At 44.2% G+C, this 23042-nt stretch overlaps 1 long non-coding RNA gene across 1 annotated transcript in view; it reads left to right on the top strand.

Moving 5' to 3' along the window:
- Window positions 1-13459: 13459 nt before the first annotated feature.
- LOC115084994 overlaps window positions 13460-23042 on the top strand; it is a 55667-nt gene continuing 46084 nt past the window's right edge. Inside the window, exon 1 of the long non-coding RNA XR_003854686.1 lies at window positions 13460-13555. This is a non-coding gene — a long non-coding RNA (uncharacterized LOC115084994). The remainder of the gene's footprint in view (window positions 13556-23042) is intronic.

The raw sequence follows: 23042 nt of genomic DNA, 5'->3' as shown, positions 1-23042 counted from the left end.
CTTCCTTGCCTCTACCATCCCCGCCCTTCCCCCCCCCCCCCCAACCTTTTCCTTTTGTTTATTTTTGTTTTAAATTGCACTTCAGCCCTGGGGCAGTTGGCCGGCGCGCGATTCCCGGCACAGCAGCAAATATGGCCGCTGTGCTGGGAGCCTGACCCCGCCCTAGCTTGCCCCACCCCCTCCCCATCTCCTCCCCACCCCTTTAATAAAGCCCCGGGATTTACACGCGTCCCGGGGCTTTATGCATGTCGCCGGGCCTTTTTAAAATAGGCCTGGCGTGCGTAACCCTTTTAAAATCTGGCCCATTACCTTGGTTTGAGGAATGTAGTGTCCCCTCAAAGCTTTGCTTAGTTGTCATTGACTTTCTTTTTCTTTAGACAGTCAAGCTGAGTCACAATGCTGCCTCTTTTAAAACACCCAAAGCCTATCCTTCCATTTAGCAAGAGCTTCATACTTTGAAAGTTTGCAACATTTTTCCTTTGCTTTCTTTCATGTTGTAAAACCAATAATTCAATACGCCACTTCATTATTAGCTCTATTGCCAAATGCTCAGCAACACAAGCAGAAAGTGCAGACACTGTACTCAATCCATTTACTATACCACACTTTGCTGAATTTTCTAGCTTTGTTCCTGCAGGCGCTGGTTGTAAAATCAATTACTGTCTAATACAATCCTTCTTTGATGTGTTCTAAAGCCGTCAGGTCCAATGCAAGAGTCTATTTCATCAAACACTGCTGCAGCTATACTAAATTCTGTGTGGACATTTGAATCCAGACAATTGTTGGCACTCTCACTGCTGTTGAAATCAAAATTAGGATCTTTAGATAAGTTGGGCCCAGTTCCTGATGTCCTTGATGGCAATTTTTCTTTCTTTTATATAAAAGAAATTCAAACTTTAATTGTTCTTAAACTATTGTCATAGAGCAATTTTACCGCAGACCATTTTTATGGGTAAAGCACTGTTTTATCCATGGAAATGCAACAGGGAAGTTAATTTTCAAAGTAATTTATATCATAAAGGTGTTTTAAGCACAGAAAAGGAGTCTTTGAAAACTGCCCTCTTTATCTGCACACAAAAAGGTCAATTTTAAAATGGATGTGCGTGCATCCATACATGCCTGTATCAGTACGTGAGTGAGGATATGCTGGGATTTTTAATTGTGCACACACTGGTGCACGTATGTTTTACAATGCACCAACTGCACATAAGTATGCTCCTAATTTTAAGAGGCTAGTTGAGCACAGCTGGCATGCATGTATTTTCCATAGGACTTTGTCAGCTTTTATGTGCGTACGTCAGTGAATTTCAAAATATGCTCGCGCGAGGCACATTCTCAGTTTTGCAATTAGTTCACCAGTCTGTCCAGTTAATAGCAAGGTCTTTCAGACCTCTCTAGCTTTTCATCCTACCTGCCCCCTAGTTGATCCGGACCCCTCACCTTGTTCTATAAGCCCTAAAACTCGGGATCTACAGACTTGCTCCTCATCAGGAGCAGCAGTAAAGTTGCGCGGATATCTAGCGTGCTGTGGTTTTCGGTTTTAAAATTTGGAGCGCGGAAGTCCTGGGTTCGCCCCTGAACACCCACTCCTCCCCTTTTCCGCTCCCTTATTCCTTACATGCACATGTGTACATACGCACATATTTTGTGGCTTTTTAAAACCTGCGTAGCTCACGCGTGGCCCACATATGCACATGTGTGGTCATTTTTGCACAAGCAACGCTTTTAAAATCGATCTGAAAGTCTACTGCCTGTGTGGGTCTACATTAGTACCGGGGGCACACGGTAACTCTCTAAACCCCTAGCCAATAACGATCTGTTTCAAATTCCATCATGCTGCTTGCATCAAAGGGCAGATGGAAGATGAAGAGGAAATGCTCTTCCTCCACTGGGACCTAGGGCCAGCACAAGCATCACTGATAGTGGTGATAGGGATCGGGAGGCTCTCAAGCAAGATAAAAAGAGAAGGGCGACACCAGATACAGAGGCAGGGTCAGGTAAGCTGGTAGAGCAGCTGCCTGCTCCCATCCGCACTGTTCCTGTGGTGCAGGGGCAGAAGAAGGCGGAGTCAATGAATCATGGCAGCAGTGATGCAGGGAAACAAGAACCTTGGACTCCGTTTCTTTGGTTAAATTTTAAAAAGTTGAGAGATTTGACCTGGCAATGAAAACTCCAGGTTGGTTTATGTGCTTTCATCACATCACCCAGAAGAGTAAATCATGGCTACTGTATTCTCAGCGACGGATTGGCCGATCGGGGCTTCGGGCATGCCCCGGTGGGCCAGTCCATCCAGTCGCGTGGTTGGTGTTGGTCGCAGCGGCCCCCATGCCTGAGGAGCTGCTGCGACCAACACCAGGTCCCCAGCGCTTTTGTCACAGTAGGGAGTCTCCTGCTCATTACATTTATAATTGACCCATTTCTCTGCATTGCTGGTGGGCGCCGTGGTCTCCTGTAGCCGGCGAGAAACCCTGACGGCCAGAAACTTGATTACAGCGACACTTAGTCCCCTTCCGCTGCCTGCACCTTTTTCACCCAGTTCCCTATCCTCTTGCGGCTCTCTAAAAGGCAGCTGTGTGAGGATAGGGAACTGTGCCTCGTGTTTCCTCTGCCAACTCAACCTCTACCTAAATAGAATACTGGAGTCTTACAGCCCACGATTCTCACAGCAAGAGGCACAATCTCCCGTAGCAATAGGCAGCCCATTGAGTCACCATTATCCCAGGGCTTTGCCTGAACTCCCTAACCACCAATAAGTAAGAATAAAGTCTTTTGGTTATTCACAGGAGCTGCTGCAGCTTTTAAACTGTGGAGGAGGGAGAAGAGAGAGTGCGTGAATGGCTGGACATTTGTGTGAGCATTCAGAGTCTGTGTAAGTGTGCATGTGTGACTGATTATATATGTCAGCATGAAGTTGTAATTGTGTGTATCAGCATATGATAGTGTGTGTGTGACTGATTATATGTGTGACTGATTATCTGAGAGCATATGTGTAATTATTTGTTTGTCCCAGCATGTGAGTGTATGTGTAACTGATCATGCATGTCAGCATGTATGTGTGATCGTATGTGTATCAGCATGAGAAAGTGTATGTAAGACCGATCATATGTGTGTCAGCATCTGAGAGTATATGTGCGATCGTCTGTATGTCAGCATGTGTGAATGTATATGTGATTTAAAGTTTGTGTGTCAGCATGTGAAAGTATGTGTGACTGTGTGTCAGTGTGTGTGGACGAGTATGTGTCAGCATCTGAGAATGTAGGTGTGATCCTGTGTGTGTGTCAGTGTGTAAGAGTATGTGTGACTGTGTGTGTCATTGAGCATGTGTGTGTGTGGATTAGAGAATGTGTGTACATGAAAGCAAAAAGAGAGAGTATGACCACCCCAACAATCTCAAGGTGTTTGGAATGAAAAGTTCCCAGGGAAAGCAGGGGATTTTTTTTATCCTTATTGGTTTTAATTATTGGGTGTTTGATATGTCTCCTGTTTTGAAATATTTTATTCTGGTTTGGGAAATTTTTAAAAAATGTTTGTTTTTAATTATTGGATATTTTATTCAATTGTATTGAAATATGCATTCTTTTTATTAACATAGTTTTACTATTATGATTTATTTATATTTCTTGATTTTATTGTTTGATGTTGTATGAGGAACGGTGGCTATTCTGTTTTTGCACTGTTGCACCATATACAGAGTATGGCTTGTTGCGGTTTCCAGTTCAGTTTTGGTCTGTACATTTCTATTTATACTTTATGGTCTCTTTATTCTGTGTTTGGTGAGGGTCTGTCTGTGTTCTGCACATGTGACCGATATAAGGTATTCTGCTAACATTTAGTTTCTGTATAGATTGTTATAGATCCCTTTATTCTGTTTTCCTAATAGGAGGTGTATTGGTGTTTTAGGGCCTGATGCAATATTTGCAGTGTTGCCTTTTCATAGGTAGGGTTGTTACTCTTTGAGTGTCAGCAGTTAGTGCTATTTTGGTATGGGAAGTTTGCTATATTATAATTGTAATTCAGTTTACTCAAGGCTTTCCGAGGGCCAAGCCCACAACCAACATTTGTAACAATATGCCTAATACCATATGAGCTCCTAGAATCTTTCTTTCTTTTTTTTTTTTTTTTTGCAGGGTTTTCTGGTTGATACCACTGCAGTGCATGTAAATATAATATACATGTTACTGTAAATGATATTTTTACCTCAAAAGACGGCACTTTGAATGTCTTTTTCATGTAGAATCTGCTAAACATAATTTATAATTGTGTGTGAGGAGAGTGCAAGGCTGTAAGGTTCACCTAGGATGCCTTATACTCATGCACCACTCCTGGTTACACTGGCTTCATGTGAGAAAGCAGGATTCCATCTCAGACTGTGCTGCTTTGGGTCAGTGGATGTCCCAATTCTTAGCTGCAGCAGAGATGTGTGCAGTTTCAAATTTTCTTTTTTAAACCACAGAAGAAGCCAGCAGCATGGATTACTTCTGGGCCTTTCTCCCTTAAAGTAGATAGGCAGAGCCGAGCCTGGAGAACCATAACTGTAAAAGCACAGATGCTGGAGTACATGTTCAATGGGAATGCACTGGTGAGGGGACTAGAGAGCGGAGGCAAGCTACAGTCACAGAAAGGGAAGGAGTGAGCCTGGTGGAAATGCCTTGCATTGTTAGTGAGAATTCTGTCTGATGTGGCTGGGCTGAGCTCTGAGCTGGCTGTGGAACCAGTGAGTCTCCTGGAGCGACAGGGTGCAGGGAAGGGGTGTGAAAGGGAAAGGGAAGGGGTGCTGCAGGTTGGGGAAGGGCTGGTAGCAAGCAAAATTAATGTCTGTTGCATAATAATGCGGCAGACATTTGCTAATTGAGCAAATAAGCAGCAGCACAACAGCAGAATGTATGTATATGTCTGTGAGAGAGAGAGATTCTGAGCCACAGGTTGGCAGTGTAATTGCCTCATTGCTTGGCAACTGGTTCAAGAGCAGGTTGGTTGGCAACATCAGGCCACAAATCCAGGAGATATATATATATATATTTATACATATATACATAAGAACATAAGAACATGCCATACTGGGTCAGACCAAGGGTCCATCAAGCCCAGCATCCTGTTTCCAACAGAGGCCAATCCAGGCCATAAGAACCTGGCAAGTACCCAAAAACTAAGTCTATTCCATGTAACCATTGCTAATGGCAGTGGCTATTCTCTAAGTGAACTTAATAGCAGGTAATGGACTTCTCCTCCAAGAACTTATCCAATCCTTTTTTAAACACAGCTATACTAACTGCACTAACCACATCCTCTGGCAACAAATTCCAGAGTTTAATTGTGCATTGAGTGAAAAAGAACTTTCTCAGATTAGTTTTAAATGTGCCCCATGCTAACATCATGGAGTGCCTCCTAGTCTTTCTATTATCCGAAAGAGTAAATAACCAATTCACATCTACTGTTCTAGACCTCTCATGATTTTAAACACCTCTATCATATCCCCCCTCAGTCGTCTCTTCTCCAAGCTGAAAAGTCTTAACCTCTTTAGTTTTTCCTCATCGCAATTATATCTTTTTTGAGATGCGGCGACCAGAATTGTACACAGTATTTAAGGTGCGGTCTCACCATGGAGCGATACAGAGGCATTATGACATTTTCCGTTTTATTCACCATTCCCTTTCTAATAATTGCCTAATTCGTAATAAACGAATGCACATCTCTACTGAGCACTGCTTTCCTAGTTTCCCAGAGAAAGCCAGGAATTTCAGTGTGCTACAAATTGGCATCATAAAACCGTACCCACTTTGACTTCAAAAACTGTTGAAACTCTGTGTCATTTTTAAGGTATGATGGGAGTTTACACCATCTTTCTGTGGGTTCCTGGTCATTGATACTTAGATCAATCCAAATGGGAGCATGATCTGAGACACCAGCAGTGCCAATAGTAGCTGACATGATATGAGGGAAAATATTTTGTGAGCCTAGAGTATAGACAATAATCGAAAGTGTATTATGGACTTTTGAGACAAAAGTATAGTCTTGCTCATCAGGATGCAAAGACCTCCACAGATCAAGAAGCTGTAAATTTTGACATAGAAAGGGTATGCCTGTGCTCTGATTAATTGAGCTATTGCCAGATGGGGTTATAGAGTGGTCCAGTAAAGGATTGAAAACACAATTGAAATTTCCAGTAATTATAAGGTAAGGAGGTTAGTTATGTTGTAAAAGAAGGCAGAGTTGTAAACATTGGGACCATAGAGATTACATAACTTAAATTATTTTCCATACTAATGGAACTCCCTATTAATAGAATGTACCTGCCTTCTGGATCAGATATTTCTGTTGTAAGTTGAAATGAAATATTTCTGTGTATTAATATTGCCACACCTGCTTTTTTCCCTATTGCTTGTAAGTAATAAATAGCTCCCACCCATTCTCGTTTAAGCTTTTTACTTTCAGCATCTGTCAAATGGGTTTCTTGAATACACACTATGTTCACTTTAGTCTTTTGAGAGTTTGCAAGACTTTAGAACACTTTATAGGACTTCCTAGACCGTTAACATTTAAGCTTGTTATAGGCATATTAAGCTGTGATTAAACCTATTATTAAGGACTGTAGATAATCTTTAAATAGGGTATGCCTGCGAGCCTCCCAGCCTAAGCCCACCAGCACTTTGTTGTGTGTGTTAAGTGTGATGATCCTTAGATTTTCCTGTGCAGTAGTTGAATTTAGGTTCCACAATTGGTTCCCATTTTTCCTCTTCAGTGTTTTACAATTCAAATTCCCTCCCTTCCCTAAATTACCCCCTAATCCCCTATTAAACCCTTGAAGTATATCCTCATCGCTGCTTCCCTGACACATGCACTAGAAGGAGAAGGGGCCAGTTAACTGATGTGTGTCGGTCCCATTCTCCCAACAGATTGAAACATAGAACATTTCCAAAAACGGGTTAATCTCCAGCATCACTGTATTAATAACTGCAAAGTATTAATTAAACCTGTTAAGCCAGCAATTAGTTGTATAATTCAGGCTATCAGTGAGAGTAGCTTCTATTGGTAACACTTGTTACATAGTACCAAAATAGCATCACCCCATCTGATATTGAAACTATGCAGTAATCCTCGAAAAAGATTGAAGTTAACTACTACCAAGTCTCTTAGTGTCCCAGCTTTCTTCATCCCAGTGTCCTATGAAAAAGAGAAAAACCAGCCATCTCCGGCTAAGTTCGGTATGATGTAATGTGTCCGTTCGGCAGGTGGATTGTAGAGGACTGTGAAAAATGCGAGGTGCAGGGCAGTTCTGTTGATCCTCACATCATGGACTTTTCCTGTGGACACCAACTGATGTATCTGCCATATTGGGTGTAGTAACTCACAGTGCGTAAAAAACCCCATAAAACTTTATCAGTTGCAAATATCAAAACAGGTAAACAAAGTCAAATTGAAAACAAAGAGTCTCCATCTAGATTGTAATTAATCTTTTTGGGTAGACAGAATTCAAAGGACTGAAATCATCACACCTCATTTGTTACACCCACCGGCCACGGCAAAACATGGCCGGCACAACTCATCCCGTGCCTTGCCTTATCCCTTGCTCCTGGTGCTCTCGTGGCTGCAGCCAGCCACTGCCGCCACGCCATACCGCAGCTCCGGGACTTCACGTGGCGGCCGGGATGCTGCCAACCAGCGCTCCGACTTGGGCCCTCCATAGGCGCATGCACTTGCCACTAGCCCTCTTTTTAAAGGGCCAACGGCGGGAACCTCAGGGCCGTCCCCAATTGATGATATCAGACCCCTAGGATATTTAAGGACGGCCTCTATACCCCTCTAGCTGACTTGGCAACGAGTTCCCTGGTTCCTGCTTTGGTGGTTCTGCCTTAGCATTCCAGACCTGCTGTTCCTGCTCTACGGGTTCCTGCTTCAGCTTCCTGCGTCACGGAATCCTGCTTCTGCACTCCTACTCCATGGGATCCTGCTACCACGCTCCTGCTCAATGGAGTCTGCCTCTGTGCTCCTACTCCACGGGATCCTGCTACCGTGCTCCTGCTCCATGGAGTCTGCCTCTGTGCTCCTACTCCATGGGATCTTGCAACCACGCTCCTGCTCCACGGAGCCTGCCTCAGCGCTCCTACTCTACGGGATCCTGATACTGCACTCCTGCCCCACAGGGCCTGCCTCAGCACTTCTACATCATGGGACCCTGCTACTGTGTTCCTGTTCCACAGGGTCTGCCTCAGCACTTCTACTCCGCGAGATCCTGCTACAGTGCTCCTGCTCCACGGAGCCCACCTCAGCACTCGTACTCCACAGGATCCTGCTTCGGCACTCCTGCTCCATGGGGCCTGCCTCAATGCTTCTATATTACAAGATCCTGCTACAGTGCTCCTGCTCCATGGAGACTGCTTCAGCACTCTAGCTTCCCGGGTACTGCTACAGTGCCCCTGCTCCACAGTGCCTGCTTCACTCTCCCCTCCAAGGCACCAAGACCTCGGACTGGACTTGACCTTCACTCCTTGCCACCTGCCCTCGACTTTGGATAGGACCTGACTTCCATGGTTCTCCCTGTCTCATCTGGCTGCTTCTCTGGGACCAGCCACGAGGAGGCCCACCTAAGACCAGCCGGCCCCGGCACCCAAAGGCTCAACCTGCGTTGAGCGTAGGCTGGTACTGGCGAAGTTCCTGTTGGCCTCTGCTTCCCGGTCAGCCTCACCTCCCGATGGTGGGGACCTGCAGGGCTCAATCCCTACAGGTAACGCCTACCCTACCTCGGGTCAAGGGTCCACAATTCCTAACATCTCTTTATCCCAGCTAGGTAGGATTGTGCCTTTTCCACTTCAGAAAAAACAAAGTTTTTGCCCTCATGCCACACACGCAATTTTGCGGGGTACTGCAATTGAAAGCGGATGTTTCTTTTACGTAATTCTGTGCAGATAGGGCTGAAGAGTTTGCCCCGCTGCACAAGCCGGAAGGAGAAATCCTGAAATATCCAAACATTTGCGGATTGGTATGTGAGTCGCTGCAGACAGCAGAAGACTTGCATTATCTGCTGCTTTTGAGACCAGTTTAACACTTTCGCGATAATAATGCGGAGTCGGTTTCCTCCGTCCTTTTTCCCTCCCAGTCTATGTGCTCTTTCTATTTGGAGCACTCCCGCCAGTTCCGGCAACTTCAGGGCCTCCATTAACCATCTCACTAGGAAGCCTTCCAAGTTCTTATATTCCACAGATTCGGGGATACCTACGATTCGAATACCACTGCGCCTCAATCTGTTTTCTAAATTGTCGATTTTGTCTTCTTCATCATTTGAGACTTTTTTGAGTGCAGCAAGTTTCAGTGTGAGCGTTAAGTTTTCATCTTCTAAGCAGGCTATGTAGCCCTCCACATTTTCCATTCGAGGGTGTAGTTCAGGGATGGAATTTTTGAGTTCTGGAAATTGTGAGGAAATTTCATTAAATCGAATATCTAGGGCACTAACCACGGCATTAGTTACCCGTGTTGTGAGGTCAATGTTCGCATCTGTACATTGTGTAGAGGGTGGCATCTACCTGGTACTCACAGCCATCTTATCTGGATTGTCCTTGATATTTTCTTTCTCTCTTTTTCCCCCTATCAAGGGCATGCTAGTAGTCGATTTTTGCATAAACTTGTCAGTAGACATGTGGTCTACCCGTTGATTCAAAAAGTGAAGTGACTTGAGTCAGGATGCTGGAGATTTTCTGTTGCTTTGGGAGGATGGAGCCTGGAGCCAGAGCTGAGATGTTGCTTGGCTTGACCACATCACGTGACCCCTCTCGGCAATGAGTCTTTTGCTTTGATTGAGGAACAAAAAAGAAAGTGACCGGAGGTCCTTCAGGAGTTATTAGTTGCCCGACTCTAGGCCTGAGTTTCGCCTAAAAAGGCTGCTTCAGGGGCTTCTTTAAATATCTCCAAAGGATTTAGAGATATATTCTCTAATGTAAGCAGGTGTTATTAATCCTTCCATCAATCGGGATTTCCTCGATTGTGGTCAAGAGCAGTTTAAAATTCAATGCGCGTCTGGAGTCACACAAAATTAAATGGATGTTTGGTTTAATTTTGTGTGACTCCAGACGCGCATTGAATTTTAAACTGCTCTTGACCACAATCGAGGAAATCCCGATTGATGGAAGGATTAATAACACCTGCTTACATTAGAGAATATATCTCTAAATCCTTTGGAGATATTTAAAGAAGCCCCTGAAGCAGCCTTTTTAGGCGAAACTCAGGCCTAGAGTCGGGCAACTAATAAAGAACTCCTGAAGGACCTCCGGTCACTTTCTTTTTTGTTCCTCACGGCTTTTCTTGATCGCCTTCCTTTTTGTTTTCTGGGCCCATCCCTTTTGCTTTGATTGGGCAGCTAAGATAAACAGAAAGCATAACACAAGCTGCAAAATGAATTGTTGAGTTCCTGCAGTGTTGCTGGAAGTTGATGCTTGATTGCTGCATTTCTAGACAGAAGAACTGGGATAAAGGCTCATGGAATGAAGCTATCCAATAGTCCTTCTGAGTGTGAGTACTTTTATGGCACACACACACACAAGGGGATAGATTTTAGGCACTGGGCTCTGTGCTGATTTCTGAGTTGCTAGTTCATTGTTTTGACATTCATTACTTCTGGTCCAGCATTGTTTAAACATTAGCCTTTGAATCTCTGGCCCCATCATCATACCCTAGGGGTGGAAAGGGCATCTTCTTGTGCATCCCAGTTGAACTAGCATTGTACATTAATATTGTCTGTCACCCTCAAATGTCAAGGGCAGTTAACATGGCTGCTAACTCCTGTGGGTTAAGCATTGCAGTGCTCATTGTTGAAGGGCTGGTGGGACAATTGCATTTGTGCATGTATAATACCAGACCCAGTGATTATTGTAGTGATATACCCTTGAGGGATATAGTGAGCTCACTGATAATTTAAAGGTATACCAGGCCTTGGTACTTACATAGTAACAAAATAATGATGGCAGATAAAGACAAAATGGTCCATCTAGTCTACCCAGCAAGTTGCTCGTGGTGGTTACTGCTGCTCCATGCAAGTTACCCCATGCTTTCAGTTAAGGGTTGTAAATGCCATTCCATGCAGGTTACTCCTGTCTTCTGTTAAGGATAGTAACTGCCGGTCTGCACAGGTTACCCCCATGCACCCCTTTCTTCATTTCCAACATATAGCATCTAGGGATCCACAATGTTTATCCCATGCCCTTTTGAATTCATTTATTTTCATTTTCACCATCTCTTCTGGGAGGGCATTCCAGTCATCCTCTAATCTTTCTGTGAAGAAATATTTCCTGATGTTGGTTCTGAGTTGTCCCCCCTGGAGTTTCATTTCATGACCTCAAGTTCTACAGTTTCCTTTCCAGTGGAAAAGGTTTGAAGTTTGTGCATCATTAATACCTTTCAGGTATCTGAAGGTCTCTCTCATATCTCCCCTGCACCTCCTCTCCTCCAAGGTATACATATTTAGATCCTTCAGACTCTCCTCATAAGTTTTCCTATATAGACCCCACATCATTTTGGTCACCTTTCTCTGGACCACTTCCATCCTGTCTCTATCCCCTTTGAGATACAGTCTCCAGAACTAAACACAGTATTCCAGGTGATCTTGATTGAGCAAAGATGTACAATATCCATGACTGATAATTCTAAGTGCAAAACAGGGGCATCATTAGGTCTTAGCACACAGGGCCTATGCCCCAAGTCTGCTAGTGAGTGCCCTGAGTCTCAGATGCTGGTAAAAAAACAAAAAACACACACACAAAAAAAGCAGAATGTTTCTCTGATACAGTGGCAAAATCCCCCTAAACCATCAACTCTTGTGTGGGATGGTTGGCCTGATATGCACCAGTTATTGTGCTCCATGTTGATGGCTTTTCAGCTACCTCAGCAGCAGAAGCAGGGAGCAGTAACTTTAGTACGGGCTGCGGGGACTCGGAGCATGTACAGAGCCCCTCTCCTACTCATGTGTAACCTGTTTCAAAGCAGAAACGGGTGAGTAGGAAGAGGGGCTTACAGCACTGCACATACTTTGAGTTCCTGCGGCCCATACTTGAGTGATAGCAGCATAAAAAGGGAGCAGAGAGGCCGGCAATAGAGACCATGATGACTGGTGTCTGTCAGGCTGACTGTCCCAGATGGGAGTTGGGAGTCTGAGGTGGTGAAGCGGATTTAAACAAGGTTTGGATAAGTTCTTGGAGGAGAAGTCCATTAACTGTTATTAATCAAGTTGATTTAGGGAATAGCCACTGCTATTAATTGCATCAGTACCATGGGATCTTCTTAGTGTTTAGGTACTTGCCAGGTTCTTGTGGCCTGGTTTGGCCTCTGTTGGAAACAGGATGCTGGGCTTGATGGGCCCTTGGTCTGACCCAGCATGGCAATTTCTTATGTTCTTATGTTCTTATTTAAAAGCTCAGTCTCCTAGTCTCGCAAGGTCCTTCTGCAGGTCTTTGTAATCTGCTCGAAAAATGAGACAGGGGTGGGTGGGAAATGGGGTTAGGGAGTGGAGGGGAATTAAACTAGATGCCTAGGAACCAGTATTTTCCCCTTCTTAGATCAAGTAAGTGACCTTAAAAACTCACAATGCTAACACTGACAAACAAAAAATATCTTTTCCTAGTTCAGAGAATCAAAGTCTATTTTCCTATCACACAAACAATTCTAACACTGGCAAACAAATGCTATCTTTTCCTTTCTCTTGCCCTCTCTGCTGGTGGAGCAATCAAACGAAACAGCCAGTAGAATTGGTTCTTTCCCCCTGTACACAAATGAGGGTTCCCAATGTGGCTTTCTAAGACTCTTATTAGATTTGTAGGGAGGAAAATGACTGCAAACTGTTTAAAAAAACTCCCAGGTAGTTCTGCTTGGCAGTACCTTTGGCACCTCAAACCCAATCCCCCACTGAGTGCTTTCTACCATATCTGATAACTGGAGATGGAATCTGCTCAGTGTGCAACATGTAATTCCAGTTTTAAAGTGATCAAAACTATGAAGGATCTACATTCCCTTCCCAGGGAAGAAAAGCATAGGATATTGACTCTCCAAGGGAGGGGGAAGGGGGAAGTGGTCCTTATTTTCAAAATACTCTTTATGTATATATAGGGAACATCCCAATGATTATTATTTTTTTAAACAAATATACTCAATACTCACAATATCTCACCATATTACATCATACTATTAAATATTTCTCAATTTTATTAATTAAATATGACAACAAGTAGACATATTACAAAAAATAGTGTATGTATATTTTCACATCAACTCTTATACATATTTTTCAAATATCATGGACATGCCAGTACTTTTCAAAAGCATTTACTTAAAACATACCCCACAAACATTCTACCACATTCATACAAAACACACTCCCCCCATCCCACCCCACAAACCACAATTGCTGGAGGAAAGTAAAATGTTAAGGGATCCTCATGATTGAAAGATTTAATCTCTAATCTCTCTCCACAGGCTTCTATTTGCACATTATCCCTCAGAGGATGCCATGGTGACCTTGCCTACAGGGGGACCAACAGCCCCTGGACACATTCACAACTGGTATCACAAGGCAGAGGTAAGCGATGTTAGGAGTTTCTTTTGGTCAGACTCCCAATCTGGCCTGCTCAGGGCTAGTTCTAGATGCTTCTCAGGAGTTTCCCAGAGGGTGATATTTATGGCAATTTTGACCTTATTGTACAGTTTTATCCTCTCTAAGAGAACTGTCTTTTGGAGTGTTCCTGGAAGTTTAGGGACCAAAGTTCAAAGGCCAACTAGGGGTGGTTATTGGAAACTCCTCCTCCTCCTCCACCTCTATCTCCAGCAAACAATGCCAGTCCTGCTTGAGGGCCATTTCAGATGCTACAAGTAATCTGCTCAGGCATCTTTCTCTTTTTTTTCTTTGTGAAGTATTCCAGGGTGGTGGGTTTAGTTGGGGCAGTCCCCTCCTTGTGTGCTGCTATGTTCTGGTGTGCTACTTCATGGTAAAACCTGAGTCTTTTGCACTGGGAGGAGTCAAATCACTGAGAGGGCTTCCCTATCACCTCATGTAGGCCTCAGGGGCAATGCTATTAGGTTGGTTTGGTTAGTCAGAGGTTTTAAAGCTCCATCTCTTTCTTGAAAAGAGGTCCCCAGTAGAGAAATGAGTTCTCCTAGTCCTGGAGTCCCCATGGAGGAAGGAAGACCTTCTCTTAGGCAATTCTCCACATAGATACACAGAGGCATTCTTGCTTATCCTTATCCGGGGGTTTACTCCTATTTCTCAGATATATTATCCTGGCTCCTTCATTGGCAGTTATCAAGCTGTGCTAACCAGGACTTCAGATACCTGCTGGTCAAGGAGTAGTATAGGCCTCCCTGCCCATGGAGGGAATCTTGTTCTTCCTTTAGTCGTACATTTAACTATTCAGGTCCGAGGTAGAGCAGAAAAGACCGGGATTATGCAGGTGTGGAAACCTTAAGCTGACTGATGATTATCTCAAATAGCAATTAGCCCTTCCCAATCTCTGGAGTATAGGGAAGCCCTTACGTCTCCAAAGAAGAAAGTGATTTTATAGCCTTGGATTTAATGGGCTCAAGGCCACACTTCTGGTGTCCAGTTCTCCTGTTTCCACATCTGTCCTGAGTATGGTCCTTTCTGTAGGTCCTAGACTCCAGGACAATGGACCTTAAAAACAGACCCATTAGCACCTCACTCCTTTTGCTCCCCTCTCAGGGATATTCAGTAGCCCATGGTCACAAAGCTATTTTTCTCTTTCTCTGGGAAAGTTGTAAGGAATCGGAGCAAGTGGTTTTTCAAAGTTCTGTAATCTGCAAGTTCACTTCTGTCAAAATCTGTTTTTTCTCACTTATGATGATGAGAAAGTCAGGCGATGTAAGCTGGGATAGAGACAGCTACTGTAAGTCACCTTTGAGATGCTTGTAGCTGACCAGTTTCTTCTTGGATAGGCCTTTGGTTATTAGTGTGGCTTGTTAAAAGCACAGTGAGTTCTAAGTCATTAATTTCAGGAGAAATAAAGGAGCACTTTGGCTCACTCCAGCAAGAGTTATAGTCAAAGTCAGAATCTGTTTTTCCCAAAAGATAATGGCAGGACAGCCCCTCAATGTGGGTGTGCAGATGAACAGAGGCTATGCCTTGAATGAAGAAGTTCTGAGAACTATCATGGCATTCTCCTACCCAGATTGGGTGGAGCTTTGATACCTCCCACTCATCTGCACTGGTCTGGCATGAACGATAAGAAGGGTGAAATTTACACTTACCTGTTAATTTCCTTTTAATCCTGACAAACCAATCCAGAAATCATCAAAGGAAGTCATGATTATCACTGGCTCGTGGTCTGATAGGTTCAGAAATCCAAAAGTGAGTGCCTTATTATCCACTCTGAAGGCAGCTGGTCTAACCGTGAGCTTGGTGTAGGGATTCTTATTCCTGGGTTAATAACCACGGAGTGAAGTCTTTGGGTTGAACTAGGTTTTGGTTGTGGTGGTGATTTGGAAACCAAAACAAACAATTGTCTTCAGTTGTTGTAGCTTTGACATAGCATGCTGAAGAGCTGAAGGCAGCAACAGATCTTAATAAGGGGAGTGAAGTCAGGTTTGAGCTTTTTTTTTCTCTGTTTTCATCTGCTGGCAGGAGTATATAACCCACTCATCTGGATTTGCCTGGCAGAACTTAAAGAAAGGAAATTAACAGGTAAAATTTAACCTTTTTGATTGTATTCACAACTTGCCTAGCAGTTGAAAAGGGTAATTTCAAATCAATTATACTTAAATTTATTTATTTATTAAGTGTTTTATATACTGTCATGCCATGTGAGAATCACGAGTTCATAACAATTTACAGGACACTCATAAATAAATGAGATAAATGAATGACAAATAGGTTTGACACTCATATGAAGATGAAGGGATACTGAGGTAGGTATTCAAAGAGGTAGTAAAACTAGGTAAACATTCAGGAACAAGGGAGCACTTCAACGGCAGACAATAAAGGAGAACATAACCGGATTTAAAGGGGTAAAGAGTGTGAGAGTATGGTTCAAGTCCTATTTAGGTTATTTGAGTTAAAGGAGAGTTGGAGATTTCAGACAGACAGTAGGCATTTCTGAATAGCCAGGTTTTCAACTCTTTCTTAAATCTGTTATTGTCTGATATTGTTCGAAGGTCCTCTGGCATGAAGTTCCATAGCTTTGTGTCAGCAATTGCTATCGCTCTGGCTCTTGTTTGCATTAGATGAGTGTTTCTTAGGTTCGGGATTTCTAGAAGGTCTTTGTCTTGGGATCTGAGCGTTCATGGGGGAATAGGCAGTTTAAATGTTATTCCCATCAGATCGTTGTTCGGATTAATGTTGAATATTATTGTAAGTACTTTGTAAAATATTCTTGACTGTACAGGGAGCCAATGCAGTGTGATCAGAATTGGGGTTAGGTGATCGAATTTCCTTTTACCAGACAATATTCTGGCTGCAGCATTTTGTAGAAGTTGCAGTGGTTTTAAGTGGCTAGCAGGAAGTCCTTGTGGTGGGGAATTACAGTAATCAAGGTTTGAGAATATTGGAGGTTGTAATACTGTTCTGAAATCTGCTGTACTTAGTAGGGGTTTCAGTCGGCTCAGAATTCGCAGTTTGTAGAAACCAGATTTGATCAGTTTGCTAATGTGGGCTTTCATCGTTAGATTTTCATTGATTTGTACCCCCAGATTTCTCACTTGAGTTGCTGGGGATAATATATCTGTATGCCCTTTATTTAAATATACCTGGACTACTTCTGCTTCCATCACAACCTTTCTAATTTCCCCATTATGATAAAAGGTACCTCTCTCAGAACCGTGCGCTCCTGAGTAACTCGCAGTTTTCTATTTCCCTGTTAGACATTAACGCCAGCAGTTGGGTTCTATCCTGGTTAAGGTGGAGCCCATTCCTATCAAATCTAAAGCTTTCCTCCCTGCGCCATCATCTCATCCACGCACTATGACTGCGGAGCTCTGCCTGGCTCTGGGGCCTGCAAGTGGAAGGAGGAGCACTTCTGAGAATGCTACCCTGGAGCGTCTGGAGTTCAGCTTTCTTCCTTAAATCCTACATTTGGCTTCCAGAACGTGTCTCCTGCACTTTCCAATGCTATTGATACTTGCGTGTACAGGATGTCTGGATTGGTCAGCAGCCTGCAAAAAAGCAGGCAGAGCACAAGGGGTAGTGTGGCAGTCTTTGGTTAATTTGTAGAGAAGGAGTGCTAGAGTGATTCCCTGTTCTGGGCCCACAGCCTGGTACTGGGAAGAGTGGCATATTCCTGGTCCAGCACCTAATGCTTGGGCAGGAAGTATCTCTGGGGAATGAAGATTTCGGAAAAAGTTATTTTTGAGAAGAGTTTTGCTTGCCTGGATCCTGGTTCTGCCTCAGCAGGCCTTCTCCCCCTGCCTGGAGGTGGACATTGGAAAAAGAACTGTTTCCCAGCCTACAGAGGATAGCAGCGCCTTGGTTAGCAGAAAAGAGATGAGTATATTTGGAGGAGGGAATTGCAGTTTTTGACCAGTTTTTGTTCCAGTTTTGTTGGGAGGAATTGTCACCAATTCCTGCCCGTGAGAAGGAGAGAGGTTTTTGATTTTTGTATTTTGGGACTCTATAACCCAGGGGTCCAAGAGTGACATCGGAGCAAGAGAAGAGGAGATCCCAGTCCCCACTAGGAACCCATTCTCTATCACTAGGGTTTTGCCTAGTGCCTGCCACCTAAAGGGGCACCTGCTCAGCTGTGCAGAACTGAGACAAGAAGGACATGTGGATTGTTTTGGGGGGTTTTTTTTTTTAAGAAGATTGATATTTTTGGTTTCTAATTGGATTGAAGATATTTTTGGTTGCAGTACATTTTTTGTTGAGACACTACATCAGTGTGTCTTGTGTCTTTTTTTGAGAATACAATGCCTCTAAAGCAAGGACATCCTAAGTGTGAGTAAGTTCATCCTCCCTGCCAGAAAGAACCCTAACAACCAGATCTTTTGGACTGAGAGAAACAAGAGAGAATGTGAGATGTAGTTTGTGGCCCCAGGGCAACCATGAACCCCTGTATTCAGGACATCCACCAAAAAGGGAATTACATTTAAGTACAAGGTAAAATGGACTATGAAAAGATGGATTTCCCCCACTCCTATTCCCTCCCCCCAATGTGCCACTATATCCCCACTGTGAGCTCTGATTCAGAAGGGCAGTGTCTGAGGTCATGCTCCCTTCATGGACCTCATCAGTTTCTACTGTGTCTTGGGAGCTGCAAGGTACAGGAGCCATCACTTTCACCATCAGCCATATTTTCTGCAGCTGGTTGAGAGCCCAGGCCTACCTCTAGATGTGCAGCAGCAGCAAGAGGGCAGGGCTGCTGTGTCACAACTGGAGGGCAAGGGCTATGTTGGATATCTGTTCTGTCTGCTGCTCCAGAGCGGCTGTTTACCTTTCCTGAGCTGCCTGCATGCCCTCCAATGCGTCCACTAATTGACGGGTGTACACCAGCATTTGTTGGCCCGATGTGCGTGACCCTTCCTCTGGCTGCTCCTCGCCCTCTTCCTCATGCAGGAATGGAGGGGAGTCATTCGCTGACTCCTCATCTTCTGAGGATATAGGGCGGATGCTTTCTGTGGTGTTCTCCAAATTCTGACTTGGCACTGGCTGCTAATGGGAACAACCTTGCTGGCTACCTAAGTGGGCAATTCTGGAGCTAGGAGGCAACACTTACAAAGGAACCCCAGGCTCATACAAAAGGGAAGCAGCAGCATGCCTGAGGCACCATTGAATGAGACATAACATTGAAGAGACATTTTGGTGTGCATTGTATGTAACTGATATGAAGCGTATAGCCAGCTGGCAAAAAAGGCTAGAGGTGCATGTTTGATAACAGCTATAAATGTGCCTGTGTTCCTTACTATGGCATCGTGGTTTTCCTGTAGTTTGCCAGGTCTGTGTCCAGCATTAAATTTTCAAAGCAAGCAGGCGATGATTGGAGCTGTCTACACACTCTGAAGTCTCATGATTCACTATAAATAAATAGAAGCCTTGAACATTGTTCCTTCTGTATGTGAAATGCTCTTGACTCTGTAAATCCCATACACATAGCACTTCAGGGTACAGACCTAGCAGGCATCAAAGGCTGGGTCACAGCATCCCTGCCCCCTTCTACACTAGTTATAGTGGTGCATACTGTATAAGAGATGTCAAACTTTTTACTCTCCCTCACATCATATAAAAGGAGCACTTACTCTGAGTGTCCGCTCTAGCTACCCCACAGACAGACAGCCGCTATGTAATATCCAACCTAATCACAATGGATGTCCAGAACATTGTGAAAGAGTGGAATAGCTGTAAAAGACTGCAAATTATATGAAATCCAATCTCAGCTTCATTTTCCTTACCGTGCAGCTGATATTCACTCCTTCTGCACAGTGGCACGTTACAGAAAAGCCTGTGCAGAGATGAACGTGATTGCATTCACTGCAGCTTTGAATCTGTATGGGGAGAGGGTGTGATAGGGTATAAAGGCTTGAAAATGAGAGGGTCTTATGGTAAGGGCCATAACCAGCACTAAAGCATTTCCAAGCTGTGTTTTCATCCTTCAGACAGACCGCTGTAGAAAACAGCAAAGAAATATCAGCTTGCTGCAGCCTGTGTGCCCCAGTGGGCAGCCCTGTGTGTGCACTGCATGCTGTCAGAGTACATCAGGCAAGCAATGTTCAAGCCTTCACTTTCACTGAATGAAAGCTTGGTCTCTACGAGGGAGCTCAGAGATGTGCTGGTGGGTCCGCTGTGTGACCTGTTCAATAGATCCCTAGAAACGGGAGCGGTGCCGAGTGATTGGAGAAGAGCAGTGATGGTCCCGCTTCACAAGAGTGGGAACAGAGAAGAGGCTGGTAACTACAGACAGGTAAGCCTCACCTCAGTGGTGGGAAAAGTAATGGAGTCACTGTTAAAAGAGAGAATAGTGAACTATCTACAGTCGGGAGAATTGCTGGACCAGAGGCAGCATGGATTCACCAGGGGAAGATCGTGTCAGACAAATCTGATTGACTTTTTTGACTGGGTAACCAAGGAATTGGATCAAGGAAGAGCACTCGATGTCATCTACTTGGATTTCAGCAAAGCTTTTGACACGGTCCCACACAGGAGACTGGTGAATAAAATGAGAAACTTAGGAGTGAGTGCCGAGTTGGTGGCCTGGATTGCAAACTGGTTGACGGACAGAAGACTATGTGTGATGGTAAATGGAACTTTCTCTGAAGAGAGAGAGCGGTTTTAAGCGGTGTACCGCAAGGATCTGTGTTGGGACCGGTCCTGTTCAATATTTTTGTGAGCAACATTGTGGACGGGATAGAAGGTAAGGTTTGTCTTTTTACGGATGACACTAAAATCTGCAACAGAGTGGACACGCCGGAAGGAGTGGAGAGAATGAGGCGGGATTTAAGGAAGCTGGAAGAGTGGTCGAAGATATGGCAGCTGAGATTCAATGCCAAGAAGTGCAGAGTCATGCATATGGAGAGTGGAAATCCAAATGAACTGTATTTGATGGGGGGAGAAAGGCTGATGTGCACGGAGCAGGAGAGAGACCTTGGGGTGATAGGGTCTAATGATCTGAAGTCGGCGAAACAATGTGACAAGGCGATAGCTAAAGCCAGAAGAATGCTGGGCTGCATAGAGAGAGGAATATCGAGTAAGAAAAGGGAAGTGATTATCCCCTTGTACAAGTCCTTGGTGAGGCCTCACCTGGAGTACTGTGTTCAGTTCTGGAGACCGTATCTCCGAAGAGACAGAGACAGGATGGAGGCGGTCCAGAGAAGGGCGACCAAAAAGGTGGAAGGTCTTCATCGAATGACTTATGAGGAGAGATTGAAGAATTTAAATATGTACACCCTGGAGGAAAGGAGGAGCAGAGGTGATATGATACAGACTTTCAGATACTTGAAAGGTTTTAATGATCCAAAGACAACGACAAACCTTTTCCGTCGGAAAAAAATCAGCAGAACCAGGGGTCACGATTTGAAGCTCCAGGGAGGAAGACTCAAAACCAATGTCAGAAAGTATTTCTTCACGGAGAGGGTGGTGGATGCCTAGAATGCCCTTCCAGAGGAAGTGGTGAAGACCAGAACTGTGAAGGACTTCAAAGGGGCGTGGGATTAACACTGTGGATCCATAAAGTCAAGAGGACGTGAATGAAGAGTGGGTGGCTCGCGGGAATGACGACTACTACCTGGAGATAATACCCTTATTCAATAAACATACACATGGTTAATGCAACTCCAACATTGCTCTAAGACTCCAACATTGCTCTAAGCTTCAACGGCAAGAGGAAATGTGGAAAAAAAGATTTGCATTCACAAAAAAGCGGGCAGTAGCTTGCTTGTTACGGCGGTTACTACCCCAAACCAAATAAGCCTACTTCACTTTTAATGCATATCCAGCATAACTCTCTGCTTCAACGGCAGGGGGAATGAAGAACAACCAACAAGGACTGAATTACATAGTCTGGGTGAACAAATAAGCATGGGTGTAGCTTGCTTATTGTGGCAGTTATTACCCCTAACTATATTTCACTTAGATGCAGCTCCATCACTGCTCTCTACATTAATGGTGAGGGTGGAAGGGAAATAGAACCAAAAAGTTACTAAGAGTCAAGAGTAACAGATAAGTATGATAAGTATGAGAAAAAGAAAAGTGTGAAACTTGCTGGGTAGACTGGATGGGCCGTTTGGTCTTCTTCTGCCGTCATTTCTATGTTTCTATATATGTTAATTGCAGGCGTGCATTATGTGTAAGCCCTGAACAGAGAAGCCTGTGCCTGAGACGACAATGTGCCTGAGTGTCACACCTTCAGGCTGTCCTGAGGTTTGTAGACACACATTGTGCCTCATTTCTTTATTTTCCCCATTCACAGGCAACCTTGACCCTTGCTGTTATGAGGGAGACCCTTACTTATGGGATCCTTCAGGGGTGTGAGGGCTAAATCAGCAGATATAATAGATATATATACACTGGAGACACTGTTTAATGCTAGGAGGGGGAGGGGTTGGGTACAGTATAACTATGAGTGTAATAGTCAAAGTCCCCAGTTTCCTGTAGCAGAGTTTTCAAGATTCTACAGCATGAGTTAGCAAATTCTGTGACAGACTTTTCAAAATTCTGCAGTAATTATGTGGCAAATTTGCAATTTAAATAATGCATTTTTTTTTTTACTTTGTAAGAAAGAAGCATTTTCTGACATTTCTGTGTCTAGTTTGTTTATTTGTCTCTTTATTAGAAGAAAAGGGATCTTACTGAATAGGGTTGAGGATATAGGAATAGGAAGAGATCTCAGAGGAGGGAAATGAAGAAGGAATCTTAAGAAGGAGGGGCAGAGGGATGTGATAAGGGATGGAGGAGGATAAAGGCACAAGAGGAGGAGAGGATAGAGAAACAAGAAGACTAAAGAGAGGAAATGAGGAGATGGAAGAGGAATCTGCAATGGGGAGGAGGAGGTGGGATGAAAGGGAGTATTGTGGATGAGGGTGGAAGATCAGGATGAAGAAGAGAACTGGGGATGGAGGTGGAGAAGGAGGGAAGATTGGGATGGGGAAGAGGAGGAAAGGAAGCACAGCCCTGCAATCACACCCTCATATTCTCTTTCACTTATCCTCCCTCCAAAGCCCTGTTAATTCCCTCACACCTCAATAGCCCTTCCAATCCTCTCACCCCACTTACACCCATGGTGATTCCTGATTCCCTCTCCTCACCTACATCCACTCCAATCTTCTCACTTTCTCCCCTTTTCGTCCCTCGTTATCACAATGACACTCTCCCATCCTCCACAATCCCTCTTCACTTTCTTCTCTCACTCACTCTTCCCCCTCCGTCTCTCTTCCACCCAGCCTCAAGATCCCCTCCGCTTGCTATCCCTCATTCACTTGCTCCTACCTTGCTACATTCCTTTTCTCCCTTTACTTCCTCCCCTTCCGCCATGATTCCCTCACTCATTCTTCCATCCACCCCATCCCCTCATGTGCTCTCATTCATTCCCCTATCCTCTCTCTCCCTCATTCACAGCTCTTCCCCCACCATCACC

The sequence above is a fragment of the Rhinatrema bivittatum genome, chromosome 2 (genome assembly GCF_901001135.1).
Source record: "Rhinatrema bivittatum chromosome 2, aRhiBiv1.1, whole genome shotgun sequence".
Taxonomy (NCBI): Eukaryota; Metazoa; Chordata; class Amphibia; order Gymnophiona; family Rhinatrematidae; genus Rhinatrema; species Rhinatrema bivittatum.
Note: the sequence above shows the minus strand (reverse complement) of the source record. Positions and strands in the feature narration are given on the sequence as shown.